Raw genomic sequence first — 26,038 nt, 5'->3', positions numbered from 1 at the left:
AAGAAGATGAACATCAGAAGAAGGAGAAAACAGAGAACATGATAGAAGCCTGCCACATAGGCCTCTGAAAGGCTCTATCCTGCAGGGTATCAAAGCAGATGCTGAGACTTATGGCCAACCTTTGATCAGAGTGCAGGGAATTTTATGAAAGAAGTGAGAAATAGACCTCAAGAGGACAGGAGCTCCACAAGGAGAGCAACAGAAGCAAAAAAGTTGGGCACGGGGGTGTTTTCTGAGTCTGATACTCCAACCAAGGAGCATGCATGTAGATAACCTAGAACCCCTGCACAGATGTAGCCCATGGCAGTTCAGTGTCCAAGTGGGTTCCATAGTAATGGGTATAGGGGCTGTCTCTGACAGGAACTGATTGTCCTGCTATTTGTTCACCTTCTTCTGAGGGGGGAGCAGCCCTACCAGGCCACAGAGAAAGACAATGCAGCCACTCCTGATGAGACCTAATAGACTAGGATCAGGCAGAAGGAGAAGAAGACCTCTCCTATCAGTGGATTTGGGAAGTGGCATGGATAGAGAAGAGGGAGTGATGGGAATGGGGGAGGGGGAGGAACAGGGAGGATAAAAAGTGAATAAACTGTAATTAACAAAAATAAAAATAGAAAAAGAAATTTTAAAAAAGAAGTCACAGAAGCCTTCTCTCTGACCTCCTTGGGACTGAGGTAGGCCTGGGAAAGGACAGCCAGCAGCTGCTGACAGGTGTGTGTAAAGGCTGGATGTGAATGTAAACGTAGTTCCCACTCCCTAGCCTTTTGCTGTAGAAGGAGTGAACAATGACAGCTTTTCCCCTAGACAGAGCTGCCACCTAAAGCAACTGTGCACAGTAAAGGGTAGTCCATTCCCTTTAATTACAGTGCAACTGGCATTTCATTTCATTCTGAAATGGAATATGGTTCCCCTTTCATTAAATATGAACAGCTCATAAAATATGGATTAGCCATGGGGCTTGCTGGTGAACTGTGAGTTACAGTCTTTCCAATCGGGTTTGAATTATTTGTGTTGGTTTTATGATCTGGAAAGCAAAGGTATGCAGGCCAGAGACTGAGATGTTTGAAATTATCCATTCTAATAGGTACCGTCTTTACACTCCAGTCTTAACAAAGGGCCAATTTACTGAAGAAATGAATTCACTGTAAATAAGAGTTTGTCAAGGACAGGGGACAGCCCTGCATTCTTCCCAAGTGTATCACTCTGGCTTGAGCCTTCTGCTGAATGTGGCATGATGGCTTGCTGAAGTGCTCCTGGCTTTATACATTGTAACTTTCTTACCCAGACAGGCTGGGGTTTTTCCTTTTTCCCAAACACACATGATGTAATTGTGGTTTCTAAGAAGTAATAATCTTGAAAGTTTGAGAATATATGTCTTTCACATGAAAAAATAAATGGCATAAGAAGAGAAAAAGAAATGATAATTTATAGATTTATGAAGTGTGATTGAGTATGATCTAGCCCCATGGGTAAATTTAAAATGACACACACACAATTGTTATTTTTACTTTTATGATTTTATAAAGAAAAATATTTCTTTGTTAGGTTTGTGGTTTTATGGGCTGTGTCTATGTTTGTAAAAATGAAAAGCACACTGGAAAGAGCCTGTTTCTCCTCTTATCAAACTAAGACTGAAATGTGAAACTCAGAAGAAGAGTTGCATGGCCTTGTGCAATCTCATCAAACCCCAGTTTTCTGGGGTTCCCAAGTGGGAGATATTAGAACATCATTTTCATTGAATTTATTAAGCTAAGCACCTTTTAATTTTTTAATTAAATTTTTATTTTTATTATTAGTTACAGTTTATTAACTTTATATCACAGCTGTATCCTGCTCCCTCATTCCCTCCCAGTCCCACCCTCCCTCCCTTACCTCCTCCCTACCCCTTTCCAAGTCCACTGATAAGGGAGGACCTCCTCCCTTCCATCTGACCCTGTTTTATCAGATATTTTCAGGACTGGCTGCAATGTCCTCCTCTGTGGTCTAGCAGGGCTGCTCCTCCCTCGGTAGGGTGGGGGAGGTCAAATAGCCAGCCATTGAGTTCATGTCAGAAACAGTCCCTGTTCTCCTTACTAAGGTACCCACTTGGATACTGAGCTACCATGGGCTACATCGGAGCAGGGGTTCTAGGCTATATCCATACATGGTCCTTGGTTGGAGAAACAGACACAAAAGACCCCTGTGCCAAGATATATTTGGTCCTTGTGGAGCTTTTAATTTCTTCAGAGCATACAGAGTATTTTTTTACACATCGTCTATAGCAATGGTTCTCTACTTTCCGAATGCTGTGACCCTTTAATGAGGCACCTCATGTTGTGATGACTCCACCATAAAATTATTTTGTTGCTATTTCATAACTGTAATTTTGCTAGTGTTATGAATTACAATGTAAATATGCAATATGCATGATATCTGATATATGACCCCTGTGAAAGTTCACTCAACCCCCAGAAGGTGTTGTGACCCTCAGGTTGAGAACCACTGCTCTATACCTATATTTAGCTTTTTCATGTTGAATGTTCTTCTCTTTCATTCTCCTCTTGTATGTGTAATTAATAATTATATAGGATTTTTGGTTGTTGTTGACAAGACAGTTTTGAAACAACTCATTTATTCTTCAGAATGTTTTCAGAAAAAGCAATCACCTTTTTCTTTTACAGGAAAAAAGAAGTAACTCAGAGACTAAACTTCTTCCCTAAAGTCATGTAAGATGTTAGTGGCTGAGTAGGATACAAATCACCACTGTTGTCACTTGTGTCACATCTGATAAATATCAGCTATGAAATGTCATTGTCATTCAGCTTTTTCATCAGTGCACATGGAAAAGCCAAGCACCGAGGTCTGTGTATAGACTTACAGGCAGCCAGGATAGTCTCAGTGTTTCTTTTCCTCTACATATAGATAAGGCTATCTTACAGATATTTGGGCAAAGTCTAAAATTAGCTTATGAAATATTGATATAAATATAAAATACTAATATAAAATATTTCCATTGTAAATTTAGTCAGTTGGCTCTATGTTCAGTCTGCATGTAGAACTGTACCTGCTGGTCTTCTGTGTTAGGAACTAAATTCCCAGGAGGCATACATTTTCTTATACTAGCCTTTTGTGTAAGAGTCATAGATACATGCATTCGACATTTAAAAAATGCATAAAGGCCCAGGCTGGTAGTGCATACCTGAACTCAGGAGGCAGGACAGCCAGATCACAAACTCCCCCAACTAAGTATCAAGACTGCTTCAAAAACAAAACAAAATTATGAAAAGTATTAAAGTTAAGATCAAGCTAACCATTCCTAAAAGCTAAATTGTTTAATATTTCCTTTCATTTGAACAGATTTAAATTTTGTTTCCAGTAAACAAAAATATTTGAAACTAACCAAACTAAACATGGAAACTATATTTCTTTTACTATGCTTCATATTGGAATTTACATGTTGATTCTATTATAGCTGAAGAAAGTCATAAAGATCCATTTGCTTCTCTATTAGATGTCTTCAACTTAAAACAGTACATTTTTATGCACTTTTTGATGTTCACAGCACCTGGTACTAATTTCTGCCTTCTGCTGTCTTTTAGATTCTCAGCATAACAGTGTAAGGATTAATTCCATCTTCTCCTGGAAAAGTTCCAGCCTTTTCCGAAGAGAGTTTTACTGTGCAGGCTAAAGACTTGAGTATTTGTGGAGTTTGTTATCTTCCAGGGTTCTGGAATCTGCCTGGTGCAGTCAAACAGGAACAACCTCTACCTGTAAAAAGCTTTGGTAGGAGCTGGGCTCTTTGGTGCACACCTGTAATCCCAGCACCCAGGGTGGCAGAGGCAGACAGATCTCTATGTGTTTGAGTTGATCATTTTAATACTATAAAAACTTTCCAAGTTGTTTTAAATTATTATCCTGAGTGTTAGAGTGACGGCAAGGTGATTAAGTACATTAGACTACTCTTCCAGAGGACCTGGGGATACTGCATAATGTGATGCACAGGCGTAAACTCAGGCCAAACATCTATACATACAAAATGAAAATAAAATACTAAAAAAAAACTTATAAAACTAGAGTATCTCTTCTCCAGGGGTTGTGCTATAAGTAAATGTTTTAGAAAGTCCTTATTCTGTATCATTTATGAAGTAATGGCAAAGTCCTTCATACCTGCTGAATCCAAAACAGACATATTTTTACAAATGTTTTCAGTCTATAATTGGATGATTCTGCCTATTTAAAATCCACAGATAGAGAATGATGAGTGGACTCTAGTTTTCAACATTTTTAAACATTTGGAAGAAATATCAGCTTTCCTGGTCACCCTGTCCATCACTCAAATCTAAAATAATTTGAGATGCTCACTTGCTTCTATTACAGTTTTAATAACTCAGCTAATGACTTTTAGTCTGTTTTGAAGTTGAGTTTTCCCATTTTAAAATCCAACCAAATTTTAATAATGGAACCTGTGTATTCCTATATGTGAAGAGTTATCTTATACATTATCTTATACACTATGTATAAGATAATGCAATGTACTACACACGAACTATCTAGATTTTTCATGTGATTCTACATCTACATTCTTGCCCTCCTGTTTCATTTCACTTTCTCCTGATCCTCTCTTCTATAGCATCTAAAAACTAGTAGACAGTTTCTTTTTACTTTTAGCCCCTTCTAAAACTGTCCTCTGTCCTCTTTCTGTTTCATACAGCTAGTCTCATCCATGTCTTTTTGCTTTTTCTTCTTTACCTGTGCCTTAATTTTTACACTTATTTCTCCTTGTTTCTGATGTATGGTGTTTTTCTCTAAATAAGTGATGTTGTCTTCTTGCATGGAGTTATATTACATTTTTAATTTTAAATTTATTTACTTTTATTAATTACAGTTTGTATGCCAACTATCACCCTCCCCCATCTCCTCCCATCATCCTCCTTCCCTTATCTCCTCCCATGCACCTCCCCAAGTCCACTGATAGGGGAAGTCCTCCTCCCCTTCCATCTGATGCTAGCCTATCATGTCTCATCAGAACTGTCTTTCATAGTCTTCCTCTGTGAAGTGATAAAGCTGCTCCCCCCTCAGGGGGAGGTGGTTAAAGAGCCAGCCACTGAGTTCATGTCAGAGACAGTCCCTGTTCCCATTACTAGGGAACCCACTTGGATTATGAGGTGCCATGGGCTACATCTGTGCATGGGTTCTAGGTTATCTCCATGCATGGTCCTTTGTTGGAGTATTAGTCTCAGAAAACACCCGTGTCAAAATTTTTTGGTTCTGTTGCTCTCCTTGTGGAGCTCCTGTCCCTTCCAGGTCTTTCTAGCTCCCCCTTCTTTCATAAGATTCCCTGCACTCTGCCCGAAGTTTGGATATGAATCTTAGGATCTGCTTTGAGACCTTGTTGGGTAGAGTCTTTCAGAGGCCCTCTATGGTAGGTTCCTGTCCTGTTCCCTGTTTTCTCTCCCTTCAATGTCTATCCCATTTGCTTTTCTGACTGAGGATTGATCATCTTACCCAGAGTCTTCCTTCTTCCGTAGCTTCTTTAAGTGCATAGGTTTTTGTAGGTTTATCCTATCTTATATATCTAATATCCACTTATAAGTGAGTATATACCATGTGTGTCTTTCTGCTTCTGGGATACTTCACTCAGAGTAATCTTTTCTAGTTCCCACCATTTGCCTGCAAAATTCATGATTTTCTTGCTTTTAAGTGTTGAGTAGTATTCCATTGTGTAAATGTACCACAATTTCTGTATCCATTCCTCCATTGAGGGACATCTGGGTTGTTTCCAGATTCTGGCTATTACAAATAAAGCTGCTAGGAAATGGCTGTGCAAATGTCCTTCTTGTGTATTTGAGCATCTTTTGGATTTATGCCTAAGAATGGTATAGCTGGATCTTGAGGAAGATTATTATTCCTAATTGTCTGAGAAAGCCAGATTGATTTAACAAATGGTTGTACAAGTTTACATTTCCCACTATCAATGGAGGAGTGTTCCCATTTTGCCACATCCTCTCTAGCATGTGTTGTCACTTGAGTTTTTTATCTTAGCCATTCTGATGGGTGTGAGGTGAAACCTCAGGGTCATCTTGATTCGCATTTTCCTGATGACTAAGGATGCTGAGCATTTCTTTAAGTGTTTCTCTGCCATTTGATATTTTTCTATTGAGAATTCTCTGTTTAGCTCTGTACCCCATTTTTTTTCAATGCAGTTTATTCAGGAACCTTGAACAATCCTCGGACCCTGGGGAAAGCCAGCCCACAGCTTAAGATGGCTCAGTGGTTAAGAGCACTGTCTGCTCTTCTAAAGGACCCAAGTTCAATTCTCAGCACCCACATGGCAGCTCACAACTGTCTCCATTTCCAAGGGATCTGACACCTTCACACTGATGCACATAAAATTAAATTAATTATTAAAAAGAAAAAGAAAAAGAAAAAACTGTACCCCATTTTTTAATTGGATTCCTTGATTTGTTGCTGTTTAACTTCTTGAATTCTTTATATATTCTGGATATTAGCCTTCAGTCAGATATAGGTTTGGTGACGATCCTTTCCCAGTCTGTAAGCAATCGTTTTGTTCTGACGACAGAAGCTTTCCAGAAGCTTTTCAGTTTCATGAGGTCCCATTTATTGATTGTTGCTCTTAGAGCCTGTGATGTTGCTGTTCTGTTCAGGAAGTTGTCTCCTGTACCAATGAGTTCAAGGCTCTTCCCCACTTTTTCTTCTAACAGGTTTAGTGTGTCTGGTTTAATGTTGAGGTCTTTGATACACTTGGACTTTAGTTTTGTGCAGGGTGATAAGTATGGACCTATTTGCATTTTTCTATATGTACACATCCAGTTAGACCAACACCATTTGTTGAAGATGCTATCTTTTTTTCCATTGTATAGTCTTGGTTTCTTTGTCAAAATTCAAGTATCTGTAGGTGTGTGGGTTTATTTCTGGGTCTTCAGTTTGATTGCATTGATCCATTATTCTGTTTCTAAGTCAGGATCATGCAGTTTTTATTACTGTTGCTGTGTAGTACAGCTTGAGATCAGGAATGGAGATACCTCCAGACAATCGTTGTTGTACAGGATTGGTTTAGCAATTCTGGTTTTTTTTGCTTTTCTATATGAAATTGAAAATTGTTCTTTCAAGTTCTGTAAGAATTGTGTTGGTATTTTGATGGGAATTGCATTGAATTTGTAGATTGCTTTTGGCAGAATGGCCATTTTCACTATGTTAATCCTTCTGATCCATAAGCATGGGAGTCCTTTCCTACTTCTAATATCCCTTCAATTTCTTTCTTTAGAAACTTGAAGATCTTTTCAAACAGGTCTTTCACTTGCTTGGTTAGAGTCACACCAACGTACTTTATGTTATTAGTGGCTACTGTGAAGGGTGCTGTTTCCCTAATTTCTTTCTCAGTCCTTTTGTCTTTCTTATACAGGAGGGCTACTGATTGTTTTGTTGTTGTTGTTGTTTTTTTTTTTTTTTTTTTTGAGTTAATTTTGTATCCAGCCACTTTGCTGAAGGTGTTTTTCAGCTGAATGAGTTCTCTGGTTGAATTTTTGGTGTGATTCATGTATACTATCATATCATCTATGAATAGTGATACTTTGACCTTTTCCTTTCAAAACTGAATCCCCTTCATTTCATTTATTTGTATTATTGCTCTAGCAATGACTTCAAGTACTATGTTGAAGAGATACGGAGAGAGTGGGCAGCCTTGCCGACTCATTTAATTTTCTCTCTATTTAGTTTGATGTTGGCTATAGGCTTGATGTATATTGTCTTTACTATGTTTCAGTTTGTGCCTTTTATCCCTAATTTCTCCAAGACTTTAAGCATGAATCAGTCAGTTGCTTTTTCGGCCACAAAGGAGATTATCATGTGGTTTTTCTCCTTCAATTTATTTATATGGTGGATTACATCGATGGATTTCGTTGTATTGAATCACGCCTGCATGCCTGAGATGAAGACTACTTGGTCATGGTGGATGATATCTTTTTATGTGTTCTTGGATTATTAGTGTAGACAGGAAGATCTGTGAAGCTCACTTTGCAGTGAGACTAGTCAAAATAGTGAATACCATATTTAGTAAGAGATCCTATCTGAACAAAATAAGGTACACACAGAGAGAGAGAGAGAGAGAGAGAGAGAGAGAATAAGACACCAAACATTAACTTTTAGTCTCCATACATTGGAGCCCTCCACCCAACACACATAGATGGGGTGGGGCATCTGTTCTTTCCTTATGAAACTGAGATCAAGAAAAAATTCTGTATTAACAATATACAAGGAATATTTTTTTCAAAGAGTGAGGTTATTGATGACATGTCATGCAAAACATCTAGTGGAGAAAACCAAACAAAAGCTTCATGATCACTCAGGCTGAGATAGCTGGAGAAGGCTGTCTAAATGTACTGCATAATGGGTGGAGGTTAAATTTAATAAGCCTCCAAATATGAACTTTAAGCTTCTGGTAGGGATAAGGAAAGAAATAAAATACTAAGAGTATTGGGGATACTGCTTGAGAGGCATAGTACACCAAGGATTAATGCCAGAAAAATCAGATTTGTGTGAGCCTGCAACAAAAATCTGTGTCCATTGTTGATGTAAAATTGGCTTTCAAAGAAGAGAGACAGAGTTTAGAAACTGAAATATAACTTTATGGGGAGTCCAAGATGGTGGCAACCAGTACGCACCATATCTGAGGGGCAAAGGATCCTAAACTCTGAAATTGGTGAGTAGAGGAGCCACCAGAATATTGACTTTGAGGCTTCCTGCGCGAGAGAGGACAGTTTAGGACAGTTTAATTCCAGATCACCCGTGGATGTCTCTGGCTAATATTCAACCTCCGTTTACTTCCCCTTGCCCCAAGCATGGGCCTCCCTGCTCCGTGACTGAGAGAACGGAGCTGTGCTCCAAGGTCTGAGGGTGCGGCAGGGCAGCGCAGCAGCTAGCCAAAGCTAGAGCCCTCAGGCTCCATGACTGAGATGGCAGAGGCGGCTACCCTAACTACTGCTTTACAGAGTGAGCCACAACATATGGCTTTTACATGGGCACTAAGGATCCAAATTCAGTTCTTCATGTTTGAGCAGCAAAACATAAACTGCAACAACTAAGCCATCTCATCTCACTAAAGGGGTTTCTGAGACAAGTTAGAAGGCTTATATTCATTTGTCTTTCTCCCTTCCTATTTCATCAGCTTGTCTATGCCTCAGGCAACTGGTCTCAGCCCTCATCCTGCTTATTTTTCCCATGTGGTCAAGGATAGTGCATGAGCTGCTAAGTTAACAAGAAAAATAAGAAACATGTCTGTCTGCATCTGCCTGAATCTTTGTATTAAACTCAGAAAGAGACATGGTATATAACTTATAAAGACAGCACAATAAATATGTGGAGTAAACAAAAATAAAATTAAATGCATAGTGAATGGAGTTTAGAGTTAAGAAAAAGTGCAATATTACCAGCATGAGATGCCTAGCAGCCCAAAATGGTGATGAAATTTCACCTACGGCTTAGGCCAAGAATGTCGCATCAGCTCTGTAGAGATGTCAGGGCTGCACTCTGAACACTCAAAGTGAACTATAACCAAGACATCCAAATAAGGGGATCTGAGGAGATGCTCTTGGACATGGATAAGGAGTTCAGACATAACTTCTTAACAGGCTGGGCGAAAACAGTTGCCAGCAACAAAGACACAGATACTCAGATTTGTATTCCATACAGCCATGTAAACTGATATTTAATTTTCTCCATAGTGAGGAAGTCATGAGCTGTGAAATTAGCATTAAGTATTTTAAAATCAAAGTGGGTATTACTCATGGTGCTCTAAAAAAAAGCTTAGATAGCCCTACAGAGAATCCTCACCAGATCTTACCAGGGCTCTGGTAGAAAATGAGTCACATCCTAGGGAAACTCTTTTGTTGTTGTTGTTGTTGTTTTGTTTTTGTTTGTTTTTTTTTCCTTTTTATTATTATTTTACATTTTATTCACTTTGTATCCCCCCATAAGCCCATCCCTCCTCCCCTCCCAAACCCACCCTCCCTTCCCTTTCTTCATGCATACCCCTCCCCAAGTCCACTGGTAGGGGACTCCTCCTCTCCTTCCATCTGATCTTAGCCTATCAGATCACATCTGGAGTGTGGGATATAGTAGGTTATGAAGAGGACAGGAACCCCACAAGGAGAGCAACAGAACTAGAAGATTTCAACAGAGGGGTCTTCCCAGAGACCCATACTCCAACCAAGCACCAAGCATGGGGATAACCTAGGGAAACTTCTTAAGTCAAAAACTGAAAGGAAACTGAAACAGAGGGAATTCATAATGAATGTACTACAAATTAGAAAATCTGAATACAATAGTAAAGTAATTTGCTTAAATTATTCTAAATACTTAAAGTCAGAATTGGACTACGTAAGAAAAGAATAGTTAGGCATTTCATATAGGATAGGAAATTAACCTAGCAAGTGAGAAATACTGTTTTTAGTTTTATGTGGGAGTTTCTCTTGAGAGAAAAGAATGTGTTTTAACAGGCCTGGAGATAAAACAAACAAACCCAAATAAACAAGAAATCAAAACAAAACAAAACAAAAACCCAAAAAGGAAAACAAACTAAAAAACAGAAACACATTTTTTTTTCAAGAAGCAAAATGACCAACCATTCATCTAAAGTGAAACTTCACAGTCTGACCATAGAAGGGAGAGTGTGGCTGTTGCCTTTCTCTGCCTGAATCTCTGTTTCCAACTAGTGAAACTCACAAACTCCAGGACTTTTAAGTGAGACTGGTTTTCCCACTGAAATCGAAACAACTAGTGTAGAATTTTAGTTAGTGTAGAACTAACTAAAGGTGTTTGAAAAAGTCATATGGAAACCTACTATTTTAGAAGTTTTATACACACACAGACACGCAGACACACTCACACAGACAAACATACACAATTCATACAGACAAACATACACAATTCATCTGTAATAGTTTAATTGTCGTTACCGTACATAGGAAATTATATTCACCCTTGAAGCCCTTATTTGTGAAATAAAAAAGTCCAGTGTTTGTTGAATGATACCTCCCCTTGAGATGTTTGCCAAAGGTGTACTGGAGATGCTCCAAATGTTGTACGGGCTTTTGCCCTTGTTCTTAGTTGCCCATCAAAACTTGATGGCAAGGCTCTATTGCTGAATACAACATGCACACTAGTCACAGAACAAGAAAATTCAAGTTGGTGACCATGCTGGTGTTACTCAGGAAACTTTCTCTCTGCTAGCTAGTTCTCATACTACTGAAAAGTGAAATGTAAATGCAGGAAGACCAGGGGTGGTAGGAGGAGAAAGTCATCAACAATTTACATAGCTGTGAACTCTAAACTCAAATAATGACCAATGTGACAAGACATACCCAAGCACTAGTTTTAAGTTCTACACAGCAGGAGGGAAATTAAACCTGGTTACAGGCACCAAGAATCTTAAAGGAGAATCTACTACCACCACTTTACTAAACCAGCGTAATTCCTAACTACATTCTAAGTACTTATCCTTTATACCACTGACAGGTGTAGCTTTCAACCCTCATCATAGAATCTTCTTTATGCAACAAATGGAGAGTGTTACAGAAAAATACAACTGGTTGAAAATGAGAGAACAACTGATAATAGGGTGCCAAGATCCATTGGATACATTTATAATACAACCCCTGTACCCAAGGCCCAAGGAATATCACAGAAGAGGTGAGGAAAAGAGTAAGACTCAGAATATCATAAAATCTTTTGTGAGTCAATATCCCCTAGAAGTGACTCAAGTGATTCATGATACCTCAACTCTCTGGCTCTCTAAGCAAGACCTGAACTCACAAGTCCCTACCCCTAGACAAAGAGGGGATGCTGGCAGACAACTGAGGGATGCTGAAAGTGTAAGACAGAGGCATAAGCCCGCTAATTGTCTATCCAACACCAAGTTGGATAGACAAGTTGTCATCCCTGAAGTTATATACATACAAGCAACACCAAATGAAGACAGCAAGTATTTGTATATTTATGTACAATAATATGTATAACAATAACAATTAAAGGAAAAGAGGTCATAACATTGAGAAGAAACAAAGGATGGGGTAGTGGTGAGAGACATGAGAAGGGATAAAGGTGGGGATGAAAGAGAATGGTGGAATAATGTAATTATATTTCAGTTATTAAAGATTTGCCAGCTGGGCATGATGGTGCACATCTCTAATCCTAGCACTCCATGAGGCAGAAGCAGATGGATCCATGTGAATTTAAGATCAGCCTGCCCTACAAAGCAAGTCTAGGACAGTCAAGGCTACACAGAGAAACTCTGTCTTAAAAAACAAACAAACAAACAAACAAACAACAAACAAAAGATTTGCCCATGGGTACAGTAGTGGCAGGAATATTATGGAGAAAACCAACTGCTTTCTGATTGGACTAAAGGCCTACTCCACAGGAGATAATATATGTTTGATAAGGTAAATCTAGACAAAACTCTATGATTAGAGATCATAAGTCCCAAGAGTAAACTTAACAACTATTATTTTGCTAATTAGCTCTGTTATCAATTTGCCTTCTACATACCTAACTCTCTGCCTATAGTTTAGAGCAGCTTTCAAGTCTCATCTGAGAAGTTTCTTTGTAAGGAAGATAGATGTTGGTTAATACAGAAACTCATAGTACGTTAAAGTATAGAGTAAAATGGCAGATTTACATCATACTCTTCAGGGAACATCATAGAAAAGGAGATGGTGCATTTGTAAGAACCAGAGGGCAGTGAATATTGGAGGGAAATCATATCTTGTGGAAATGAGAGGAGCCCTGAGCTCATAATTTCATTGAAATGCTATTGACTTGCACAAGACCTACACAAGATCAGGCTAGTCAACATTATAACACACAGTGAGAAGGAGTTCAAAAACTGCCACCCCTAATTGTACAGGTAATAGCTTATTAGGGAGGGAGACTTAGTTTTCTTTAAAGTTATGCATCCTAGTAGGTTAATCATCATCTTAATGACATCCTATTGTTGTGAAGAGATGTCATGACCAGGAAAATTTTTAAAACATTATAAAGACTTAAAGTTACAGAGTGTTAGAGTCTACGATGATTATCATGAAGAACATGACAGCAGGTAGGCAAGTATGGTACTGGATCAGTACCTGAGAGCCCATTGGCAATGGCACACATCTCTTTTAAGAAGACCATATCCACTAATCTCAAAGAGTTCCATCAACTGGAGAACAAGTATTCAAATATATGAGTTTATTGGGACTATTCCCTACCAGATGACCACATACCATGCTCTAGTCTCCATACCTTTGTAGCTATAGTATAATGCAAATGTATTTATTCCACCTTTAAGAATCCCCATAGCATTTCAGTCTCAAGACTATTTAAAAGTCCAGAGCCTCTTCTGAGATTCAAGGCAATATCCTAATCGTAGCTCCCTATAAAATCAAATTAAAAGCAAATAACATACAGTGTTATTTGTATGTTATCTAACATGTAATGACAGAAAAAAAATATAACAGTTGCAAAAGAGAGGAAAGGGAGCATGGTGAATTAATACTGAACCAAACGCAAGACCGATACCCCACAAAGCAGACACAAAATTCTCTAGCTCTGCACCTCCTCCAACAAGACCATACTTCCCAATGCTTCCCAAACAGTTTCATAAAGTGGGAACCAATTGTTCTCCTTATGAGCTTAGGGAGGGTATTCTTATTTAAATCACCACAAGAACACTCACGCAGATGGCCCTACATTAGAAGTACATGGACAGCACAAATTGAAACTGATGAATTATTAAGAAAAAAGTAGACAAGATGTCAGGGTAGAGTAGAGAAGTGGGGGCGAATCTGGAGAAGATAGGGAGGAATTGGTGGTGAATAGAATCAGAATACATTGTGTGAAATTTTTAAGGAATTAATTTTAAAATAAGTCAGTCACTGAAGACTATAGAGCAGTAGTTCTACATTCAGACCAATATTGGTTTAGAGAGGACATTGACATTGTGTAGAAACCCTTTTGGTTTAACTGCTTGGAGAGTTAAAATTAGCATCTGGTTGGCAGGAGCTAGTGATGTTACTAAACATAACATGTTGCACAGCCCATCTCTCAACAACAAAGGCTTAGCTGATCTGAAATTCCAGTAACATCAATGTGGAGAAATCTTATACTGAGAAAATATATGAAGGTATGGAATATTATGAACTATAGTAATTAGTGGAAAACTATAAAATTAGTAGAATGCATCTCCTAGGCCTTGTATGACTTGTTCTTGTGAGTTTTTATTATAGGCTCTACCCTGTGCTGCCTGCCACCTGTATGGCTTCTCCTAAAGGCAGAATCTTTGATTGAAGCAGGAGCAACAAAGAACTTGATCACATGATGCCATTAGAAAAGTGATTATTACAGGCAGTAGATTCTGTTGGAACTAAATGGGGTGGAGGGTTCTGGAGATGTAGCTCAGTGGTAAAACATAAAACTCTGGGTTTGGTTTACAACACTGAAGAAAAATGACTTGAAGATCTAAGTGTAATGATATATTTTCAGAATGGAAGATGGTGTTGTCAGGATTAGTGTAGCAGGTTGGACTACTATCACAGTTTATTTTACATATCAACTTGACTGATCAGAGAACATCCTGACATTAATAAGCTTTGCTTATGGCTGAATATGTTATACTATTTCTAGAATATAATGGTATTTTCAAATTTATATTTCAAAATATTAATGAATGTTGTAGTAGCTTGAATAAGAATGGTCTCTTACAGGCTCATATATCTGAGTGCTTTGTTACTAGGGAGTGGCACTATTTGAAAGGATTAGAAGGATTTAGAGATGTAGCCTTGTTGGAGAAAGTGTATCACATGTGTGGTTTTGAGATTTCAAAAGTCCATGCCAATGTAGAACCTTTAGGTGCCTCTCTACCACCTTGTCTACCTCAGTGCCATGATGATTCCCACCATGATGATAATGGACAAACCTCAGAAACTGTAAATAAGCTTGCAATTTAAAATTCTTTAATAAGAATTGTCTTGGTTATGGTGTCTCTTTGCAGCAATAGAACAGTGACTAAGACAGATAGAATGTTTTGTTTTCATATGGTGAGTCAGTGCATCTTAAACTTTCTCAACTCCCAATAATTTTACACCCAAGGAATGTTTATAGAACCCTGGTATGTAGGAAAACAAAATAGTTAATCAAAAAAAAAAAATGAATTGATAATAAATTATGAAGAATTTATTTTAAGATAAATCTTTTGTATTGATATAATTTTACCATGTATTAATTATGAAAATAGATTTGGATACCAATGAAGGAGAGGATTGCTTATTTTTGCTTGTAGAATTAAATATTTGATACCATAGGACATTGACTATTTTCAAAGTTATCCATATTTCTATTTTGCAGCTGCCAATGCTGAGGACTCCACTTTGCAGATACACTTATTATAAGACAGCAGGAGTATGATTAGGGCTATTTTAGAAAATGTTGGGAATTCAGTTCTAGTCAAAAATTAACTTTTTCTTTAATGGAATTCAGGTAAGCAGTGCCAACAGCAATCTTTAAACCCCCAAAATTTAATGCATATAATCCAAAGCAGAATGCTTTGATTCTTGTGGTCCTCAGAACGTCAGGAAAAAAAAAAAGAAATTTTTTTTTCTGGCCTTTGCAACCCAGGTCTTGACCAAGTACCCTAGTTTCTTGGATTTGTTCTATCTTCTCTGGTTCTGAAGACTTCTAACTTGGTTTGAGATATACTAGCAACTTTCCTGATTCTCCAGCTTGCAGATGAGTAGGTTGTTGTGGGAATTATTTGCCTACCCATTCATGTGAAGCAATTCTTCCACCATTTCTCATGTATCTATTTGTTCTGTTACTGTGAGAAACCTTGACTGAATCACATGCTTCATTGATTTGAAAGCATAGACACTAAACAAGATATTTCAAATTTCATAAGACAATGATTAAAAACATTTAAGCAAAACTTATTTATTGATGGAGTTTATTGATTAAAAAACTTTCCCCTCTGTGTGTATGTGTTTGAGAGAGAGAGAGAGAGAGAGAGAGAGAGAGAGAGAGAGAGAGAGAGAGAGTTCAGGTGCTGTAAAGGCCAAAGGTATGAAATTTCTTTTTTTTTTTGTATTTTATTTTTCTTTTTAGTTACATTTTGTTAACTCTGTGTCCCAGCTGTATCCCGCTCCCTCATTCCCTCCCCAACCCCACACTCCCTCCCTGGTCTCCTCCCTGCCCCTTTCCAAGTCCACTGATAGGGGAGAAATTTCTTTGGAACTGGAGTTATCACCTCTGATTTGGTGCTGAGAATAAAACTTGGGTCCTCTGCAAGAAGAATAGACACTCTTAACTTCTAAAACATCTCTCCAGCACAGTAATGAAAATAATTTTTAAGCTATATGTGCAAACTCCTATACTTAAAACTATTTGAATACTAAGATTTATGAAGAGTGGGGTTGTAAATATAAATGGAATTGTCTTTCCAGAGGGTGTTGAAAGACTTAAAGCATTTCATATAATTTGTGAAATAACCTGAGATACAAAATGAGATATACATTCAAGAATATTTATTGAAATTATTTTTATACCTAATAATTTGATTTATAATCTAAAATTGCCACCATAGAGATTAGTCAAATAAATGATGAAACATTAGTCAAAGAAATATAAGATACCATTACAATTCATGTTATCATAAGTAAGTGTAACAAAAACATCAATGTATAATGCGATATTTAGCAGAAGCCACTCAAAGAACATCGACTAAATCATATTAAGTACACATAATTGCCAACAATGTATTTCTATTACCATTTCACACTCGAAATATTTTTCAAAGAGCAAAGTGAGCTTAAGTGTCTGGTTCCCTGATAGGCCTTTTCTCTAGGTCAAAAGAATTTGTATGTTGATACTTCTAAAAGGCCTTCATAGAATAATGTTAAATAATAAATTGCTTTCAGAAGCCCTCTGTAGAAGGTTCCTAGGTTGTTTCCTGTTTTCTTCTTCTTCTGATGTCCATCCTCTTTGCCTTTCAGGATGGTGATTGAGCATTTTAGTTAGGGTCCTCTCTCTTGCTTAGTTTCTTTAGATGCACAGATTTTAGTGGGTTTGTCCTATGTTGTATGTCTATATGAGTGAGTGTATACCATGTGTGTCTTTTTGCTTCTGGGACAACTCACTCAGGATGATCCTTTCTAGGTCCCACCATTTACCTGCAAATTTCATGATTTCCTTTTTTTTCATTGCTGAATAATATTCCATTGTATAGATGTACCACAGTTTCTGCATCCATTCTTAGTTGAGGGGCATCTGGGCTGTTTCCAGCTTCTGGCTATTACAAATAAAGCTGCTACAAGCACAGGAAACAACCTAGGAACCTTCTACAGAGGGCTTCTGAAAGCCAGAAGAAGAAAACAGAAAACAAACTAGGAACCTACCACAGAGGGCCTCTGAAAGCCTCTGCCCTTCAGACTATCAAAGCAGATGCTGAGCCTGATAGTCAACTGTTGGGCAGAGTGAATGGAATTTTATGTAAGAAGTTGGAAATAGCAAGAGCTGGAGAGGACAGGGTCTCCACAAGGAGAGCAACAGAACAAGAAAATTTGAACATAGGGAACTTCCCAGACTCATACTCCAACCAAGGACTGTTCATGGAAATAACCTAGAACCCCTGCACAGAGGTAGGCCATGGCAGTTCAGTGTCTAAGTGGGTTACATAGTAATGGGAAGAGGGACTGCCTCTGACATAATCTGATTGGCCTGCTCTTTGATCACCTCCCTCTGAGGGGGGAGCAGCCTTACCAGGCCACGGTAGAGGACAATGCAGCCACTTTTGATGTGAACTGATAGACTAAGATCAGAAAGGAGAGGAGAACCTCCCCTATCAGTGGACTTGGGGAGTGGCATGCATGCAGAAAGGGGAGGGAGGGTGGGATCAGGAGGGGAGGAGGGAGGGGCTTATGGGGGGATACAAAATGAATAAAGTGTAATTAATAAAATAAAATTAAAAAATAAAGTATTAAACAAAGTAAAATAATAATAATAATAAATTGCATTATCTGAGAATATGTGGGTTTTGATGATATATTTGTGAGGTGAAATGAGCATATAGGTTAAACATAAAGCAAATTAAACTGTTCAGGAAACTGTAGGTAATCTTCAAAAGAAATACATCAATACCTTACTGAATGAACTTCTGGTGTGAGACTGTGGGTTCTGTTTAATTTCTTCTTAATAGGTGCTCTGAATTCTCTGTAGAAAGATGAATATAATATCTCTGTATTAGCACCTGTTCTTATTTTTCTCTACAAAAAGCCATTAACATATTTTTTTATAAACTTACCTTTATTTTTTTTTTGTGAGATTTTCTCCATGTTGCATGAATGACATGACTTAACTCAGTTTCCAACTTTGGAGCATGGAACTCATTTCTATGATTCCTGCATTCCCTGCATTTCTCGGATGGTACAACAGCCACATGAGATGGTAATGGCCAGTTACAGATTAATAACACACATATTTGTCTGCTGTCAGACTTGTACTGGGAAGAGAATGATACCAAGGGCTCTGTCTCACATCAGAATGCAGATCTGTGGGAGCATGGGATGAATACCAGCAGCCACACAGGAAAGCAAGCACTGGCCTTCACCTCTTCCAAGGACTGCACTTCACACCACATGGGCAGCAGAACTTCCTTTGCTCATAAAGCTGGGCTATGGTTTTTCAGTTTCTTACATATAAAATATTCTTGATGTATTTCAAAGAAGTTTTTGTTTGCATTTTATTCATGTCTTTGGTCATGTTAAACCTGAAATTCATGTTCTTTGATCATAAATCTCTGAAAGGAATCACAAAGATTTACTTTTTGGGATGATTTATCATATGTCAGAAAGATTTTTATTCTTTGGCTCCTATAAAATCAGGGAACACATTCATTCTCATTAGGTGAAAAACTTACAGTAATATATAACATCTCTGGAAACCCCTCAAAATTCATTTTAAGGGAAAACCATATGTTACCTAAAAGTAATTTCCCCTCAGTTATTTCAGGTTTACATTCTGAAAACAGTAGAAAAATTCTGCATTTTTGCAATAACTCAAACAAATAGTTATGTTAAAGATAGTTTTAAACAAGTGTCCATCATTTCATCAGTCTGTGACAAAAGTGGCAAAACAAACCAGGGAGCATCTACAGCCATCATACCAAGCACTGAGATCAAGAAATCTCTCCCAGTGGATGCTAAAGATAACCTTTTCCCAACATAGCCCACAGTATGTTATGCAGGGGTAGAGGGCAGTGGCCTTCAACCAGCCAATACATATCTGGCATATTCATTAATACCAATCAAGGCAGAGTGAGCAAGTTCACCGTGCATTCACAGGTCACAGTCCTCACAGCTCCAATTAAAAGGTTGGTGATGTGTGCAGTCAAGTACATGAATAACTCAGTTCAAAATACTGATCCTTTAGCTAGTACTTGCCCGGTCTTGAGAACCCCATAGGGAAATTTCCTGATGGCCAGTGAAATGAATATTGCTTTTCATGTCTTTAATGAAAGGGATTTTAAGCCCCCCAGACATACTGTCTGCTTCCTTAATATAGTCAGAATTTCTGAATATTTTTTACTAAAGGTCACACTGTCTTCATATCATCTCTAAATAATTTCCTAGGGAAGTTTAGTTCTTTTGAAATTAATGAGCACTTCCTTCATTTAGGTGGTAAAGGAAAGTGTAGAATGATGTAATCAGCCTACCTTGGTTGTGGTGAGCTGGAATATAAATTCGCTTTTAAAACAAGTCAGTCTTTTAGAACCTAATAATTTTTCTTTTTGTGCCTGAACAACATGGCTTGTAAGTTGTGTTTCTAAAACAACCCAAAAGCAAGGGCAGATTTACAGAGCCTGTCATTTCTTCACATGCATTTGTATCCCATGCCACATCACTACTGTTGTTTCTGGAGCTAAGATGTTTTCCATGTATTCTTGTTTAATTTTAACTACTCTATATATAATAATGCTAATTAGCAAGTGTTCCACTCTAAGCAATCTGGGACATGATACATATGTATAAGGAGAAAAGCAAGCGAAACTGGGTTCATTGCACAGAAATATTAGCCACAATCACTCAAAAACTACTTGAGGAATTTTGCACACACACACACAAACATGCGCACACATGCACAAATGTGCAAACATATCAAGTGAAACAATTTGGCAATATGTAGAATATTGAGTGATTAAAGAAAAACCTTAATGCTTAAAATTTTGCTCCTATAGACTTTCAGTGATGATGCTTATGGCTATGACAGTAAATAGTCAATGGTGGACAAAGTATAGACAATAGCCAGAAGGTCTCTGTCAGCCATGCTGAGTCCTCGATGTTCAAATCATAATAATTACCATGAATATTTTCTTATTCTTCATTTTTCAACCCATTCATTGCCTTCTAAATTATTTTCTTCTCCACATTTTAATCTGTTTGGGTGTCATTGATAATCTTTCATTAAAATGTGTCATATGTATACTGACCATAAACAAAACACCAAATATTTTGGATGATGTCAGTAATTAAAAGATTTTTGAAGATACAAGTTATTTGAAAATGTGTTTCTTCACAAGCTTACACAAGAGAGCAAACATTGGGAACTGATCACAGGATCAGACACTCTGATTATGAACCAAGAGACATGAATAAGAGCAGATGTGCCTTGCACATTTTATTTTCATGTTCATGCAAACTTGTGAAGTAGCAACCAGAGACAGTGTTGGTACATGGTTCACTATGTGTGGATGAGGAACAGTTCGGAACATGTAGCTTCTAGAGTCCAGCATCCCAAGCAGTATAATTACAGCTAAATTCCCAGTCAAAAACAATGCATGATACTAAACATAAAAAGAAAATGTTATGAAAAATAATAGAGACACATATAAAGTTTGCTTTCACTGAGAGCCGATGGACTTGGGAGATCAGTTTTCCAAGTAGATATTGACAAGTATGCCGGGGCTGACCATAGTAATGCATAGGATTTTATTTGAATGAAAATGAGAAGCAGCAGCATAAGACATTCACCTCCATGGCTTCCTTGAATGGAAAGAGGCAGAAGAGACCCCCTGACATTGACACTGTAGGGGCCAGCACTAAAACCCACTCTCTAGCATGTGACTTCCTCCACTGGGTACTTCTTGGAAATTATCTTAAAAGGAAAATCTCAAGTAAAATTGCAATAGAAGGTGGGCACTCATAATTATATAATGTAAAACTTTGTTTTTTATTTGAAAGCCAAACTTGCATAAATCAGAAATGGTCTTTAGAACCAATTCTACTCTAATAATTATATTTATTCAATTTTTAATTCTTTGAAAGCAGTCATTTCCCCTCGGTATATATGAGGGTTTGCTTCCTGGATGCTTATAGACTCCCTAAGTCTGTCACTGCTCAAGTTTTTAAGGAGCATTTGTTATATCTATCTATCTATCTATCTATCTATGTATCTATCTATCTATCTGCACATCTTCTCATGTATATCTTATACATATATCTATGTATATCTTCTCATATAATTAAATTATCTCTAGATGATCTATAATACTAACACAATGCAAAAACTGTAAATATTAGATATACTGCATTCTTTAGAAAATGACAATAAGAACTCGTTATAAGTATAGTCTGTTCCTACCTCCAAAGTTAGAATTACTCATTAGTTGAGTACATGGATATAGACACAAAGGTTCAACTGTAATATGTTCTAGGCTTCAGTCACAAGGTGGGAGATATGACTACAAAAAAAATTTAAGAGACACTACCTTCCTTTTATCAGATAACACGCATTGGGCAATCACTGCTAATGTGAACATTCTTAGTGAAAGTTCAGTGTAGCTAGATTAGATAGGAAAAGAAACTCAGAGTTCAGAGAAGACATTCAAAAATATGAATAGGCTTATGAGATTAATGGAGATTTCCTGGTCAAAATAGAAGGACATTGTCCTTTATCAAGAGAATATAGTGCAAAAGACTTTGTAAATGAGTGAAGATATCTGAGGCACAGAAAATATTCCATATTCCAAGGAGATAAAAATTAAATGAGGCTGGAGAAATAGGAAAAAAAGTATAATTGAATGCATATGAACCTAACGTAATGATTTAAGTAAAGTTTCTGTGGAATTAGAATAGCGTTTTATAAAGAATTGAAGCCTGACGACACAGTTCAGCAGAGAAAAACACTTGCTGTCAAGTCTCATAATCTGAATTTGATCCCCAGAACCCAAATGATTGAAAGAGAAACCCAACTCTGCCAAGTTGTCTGCTACCTCCACACAAAATCAAACAATTATTTTTTTAGAACTTATTACTAACTCTGCAACAATAGGCAGGAAGATCAGAAGTTCAGGGTTGGCACTCTTGCACAGTGCAAATTCTAAGGCTAGCCTGGATTTCATGAGACCATGGATGAGAGAGAGAGAGAGAGAGAAAGAAAGAGAAGAAACCAAATCAAATCAAAACAGGTTTCTCAAGAAATAACTGAGAAGAAATTCTCTCCTGGAAATGCACTAATTTTACCATATGCTATTCCATAAAACCCTCACTTTTATGCTTTGAGACCTCAATTTTATGCCTTGAGACAATTATCTGAATGGTAAATTCTAAGTAATGCATATTCATAAGTGGAGATTCCCCAGTAAAATGCAGGCCTATGTTATTTTTGGATAAGATGAAGTAGCTTTCAGATCTGGTTATTTTATTTTCTTTCCAAGCTGTACCTTGCTATGTATAGAGATAAAATTACATATGCCTCCATTTTGAATGACTGAAACATTTGCCAAGATTCAGAACTGACATTTTATGGTCACATGTTACTTGCCTTTACATTATAAAAAAATTATATTTGTTAGCCAGCAAACATACATGAAGAAATAAAGGGGTCAAAATAGCAAAATTCTCATTATACATTAACAAAAGTCTCATATTCCATATAGTTATGTATAACAGAAAGTGGTTTTGTAGCTGATCCAAAAATAAAAAAAGGAAAAAGGAATGTTGTAGGGCTTTGGTTCTGCTTATTTTTATTTATTTATTCCAGCATAAACCAATTCTTTGTTGTTGTTTTTTTATGGCAATGCTGTGCACATTCTTTGGTTAGGGAAGATCATATATGTATATTCATGTGCATATATATATAATTTTGTTTTCCTGCTTGGTATGACATGGCATGTTGGGTGATACTATATCATGACCGTGCTCTGATAGCTTTTCCATTCTGTGATTCCAGGAGAAAATTTTTGCTTCAGGAAGCATACAAGAGCCAGTAGCATGGCTTCTCTATCAGGCATGCTTAGAGAACATGTAAAGCAGATACAGTGGGTAAAGTGAAAGGCAATATTCAAACTCTTGTTAGGTCTCCTCTTGTTCAAGAGCCCCTGCAAGGCTTGGTGTAAATGGCTACTAAGTCCAAATACCTGTCTAACTTCACTCCATACAGTGGTCAGCACCTCCATGACTGTGGATGTCTGCTTTATTCCTAACCATCTGTTTCAGTTTCTGTACCAGATTTCACCTAGGGTACTGAGGAGGAATGGATATTATGCTGCCTAAGTGGGTACTAATTTTATTTCAAGAAAAAACAGCCTTTCCTTGTTACATTCCTCGAAGTCTGAAAACTTAGTATTTGTCTCTGCCACAGGTAAATGAACTAGCCAGTGAAAGAGACTTGGCTTTGCAACTTTAGTTACATTGTCTGCTTTGTTATTGATTTCTACTTTTCTGGAGCAATCCTTTTAGTTACAGCCAACACCACTCTGAAATCCAGCAACTCATCCAGGACCCCAGTTCCTGTCTGGCTGGGAAGAAAATTGCTTCCATGTATGTGGACCTATCTGCATTGCCCCCGTGGCACGCCTGGGTTGGCTACCCAGAGGCTATTTAAGCTGTGGGCTGGCTTTCCCCGGGGTCCGAGGATTGTTCAATGTTCCTGAATAAACTGCATTGAAAAAAAAAAAAAAGAAAATTGCAGATAGCAGGTGGCACCTATCCATAGTCTCACAGATCTCACAATTCCCTGCTGCAAACCCCACCTCCATCTGCAGCCTGAACCTCAAGATGAGGTTTCCATTTAAAGCAATTCTATTGAATGGTAGTTACAGAGCCCATTATTGTAGATAATGTACACAACCAATGTAAATCTATCTAAGTATGTTTTTTGGTGCTGTGATTAATCTGTGACTCTATGATACTCCCATTTACAAATTTATGCAACTAAGCCCACGTTGCTTCTAAAATAAACACAAGGCATATTTTATTTAAATAACGTAGGACAAGTACTGTCAAAGACAGGGTAGAAGGTTTTAAAAACAAATCCTTAAATGGATTTTTATTTTGCATTTTCTTCAGTACACTGTTCTTCAAAGATTGAAAATCCAATGCTACCATCATCAGTGTCTGAAAGTTGGAAAGGAAATAGATATGATCTGTGTTGATCATGGCAGTCTATGTTCTTCTGTGAGTTATTCAGTTTAGAATCAAGTCTTCAGGGATGACAGCTTTTCCCAGGTCAGCTGAAGGCTGCACAGACTGAAGTTGGCCACTGAGCCATCTCATACACAAATCTGAACATAGAAAATGTAGGCTGTGTGAAATCCAATGGGCCCCTTCCGTATTGACTCCTAAAATAGCAATGCTAACTCTTCTCTCACTTCATAGACAATATGGTTTCTCTTTTACTTTGGAGGCTGGTTTAGTTAAGATAAATAACTTTATAATAAATAGAACCCTTAATCATTTGCAAATGTAAGAGCATTTAGCTAGAATTAACATAGGCATATAACTGATAATCGACTTATGGATCAAGTGATGTGTTTCTTTTTTGAAAATATTTCCTCTTCTACTTTGTTTCATGCTCTGCTGAAATAGCAATGATTCTATTCTTTCCCCATATGGAAAAGTATAAAAAAATAGAGTGCTGTGTTTTAAGAAAATGGTATTTGGGACTTCTCATAACACTGACCCACATTTGCAAAAGTAAATTATCTGCCTTAAGATAGTAAATGGCTTGAATATTTTTAAATGCACGATTAAAATCCAATACACCATCATTTCAGCAATTACAATGGCATCTGTGTTGGGACAATAGAAAAAATAGAAACTTTTCATTTATCCAACACCATCATGGTAACCCTTTTTCACTCTCAAAACATAAACAACTTAACAGACAACCACAGTGGGTTGCACAGTGACAGTAATCCTCCTAAGCAGTTGGGCACTCCCCTTTTGTTGGCAATTTCAATCCTGTTTCTGACAAACTCACACTTGACTGACAGTAGGAAATGTCTGCAAATAGCAGATCAAACCTGGCACAGTGAAGTACAAAAAAGTTACTTGTAAAGTTAAAACTAGGTTCTTTATAAAAAGCTACTCTAAGCTTTACACATAAGCTAGCTTTACTTAAAACTTTACATTAGTTTTATACAACTTTAATTATACTCAAAATCTATATCTAACACCTTCAGTCTTATTTGCTTTGTATTTCCTTGGCTTGTGGAATATTTTCTATGTCTCAGATTGTCTCATTCCCAAAGGCCTTTTGTATTATGAACTCTAATGAAAGACAACCTTCTACTTTTTCCCAGGTGATGTCAGCTCCTCTCATAAGCTTACTTTTATTCTTAAATATCTTCTCTGAACCTTGAATTTCTTTTCCTAACTAATCATCTAGCCACTTAAATAATTTTCACATTTACAACTATTCTCCAATGTGTGTCCTTCTGATAAACTATTTATTGAATATAGTGGCTATCAGAGTATTATAGCAATTATACCTATCACCTTGTGACTGATGCCTACAACATATTGCAGTTGTATCCACTTCCATGGACACAATTAATGAGTAATTGTACCTAGGGAAGTGGGAAGTGACTGTATCTGAAGTGAACAATTGTATATATTAAAAAAATGTTCTTCTGCCTATGCCCACTCCACAACCCATTTACCAGGCCTGAACCATTTCCCAGGACCCACTCCAATCTTCAGCCCTGAGACAAGCAAAGATCAGAGTACAGCAGTTC

This window comes from Meriones unguiculatus, chromosome 16 (genome assembly GCF_030254825.1).
Source record: "Meriones unguiculatus strain TT.TT164.6M chromosome 16, Bangor_MerUng_6.1, whole genome shotgun sequence".
Lineage (NCBI taxonomy): Eukaryota > Metazoa > Chordata > Mammalia > Rodentia > Muridae > Meriones > Meriones unguiculatus.
This window is presented reverse-complemented; position numbering follows the sequence as displayed.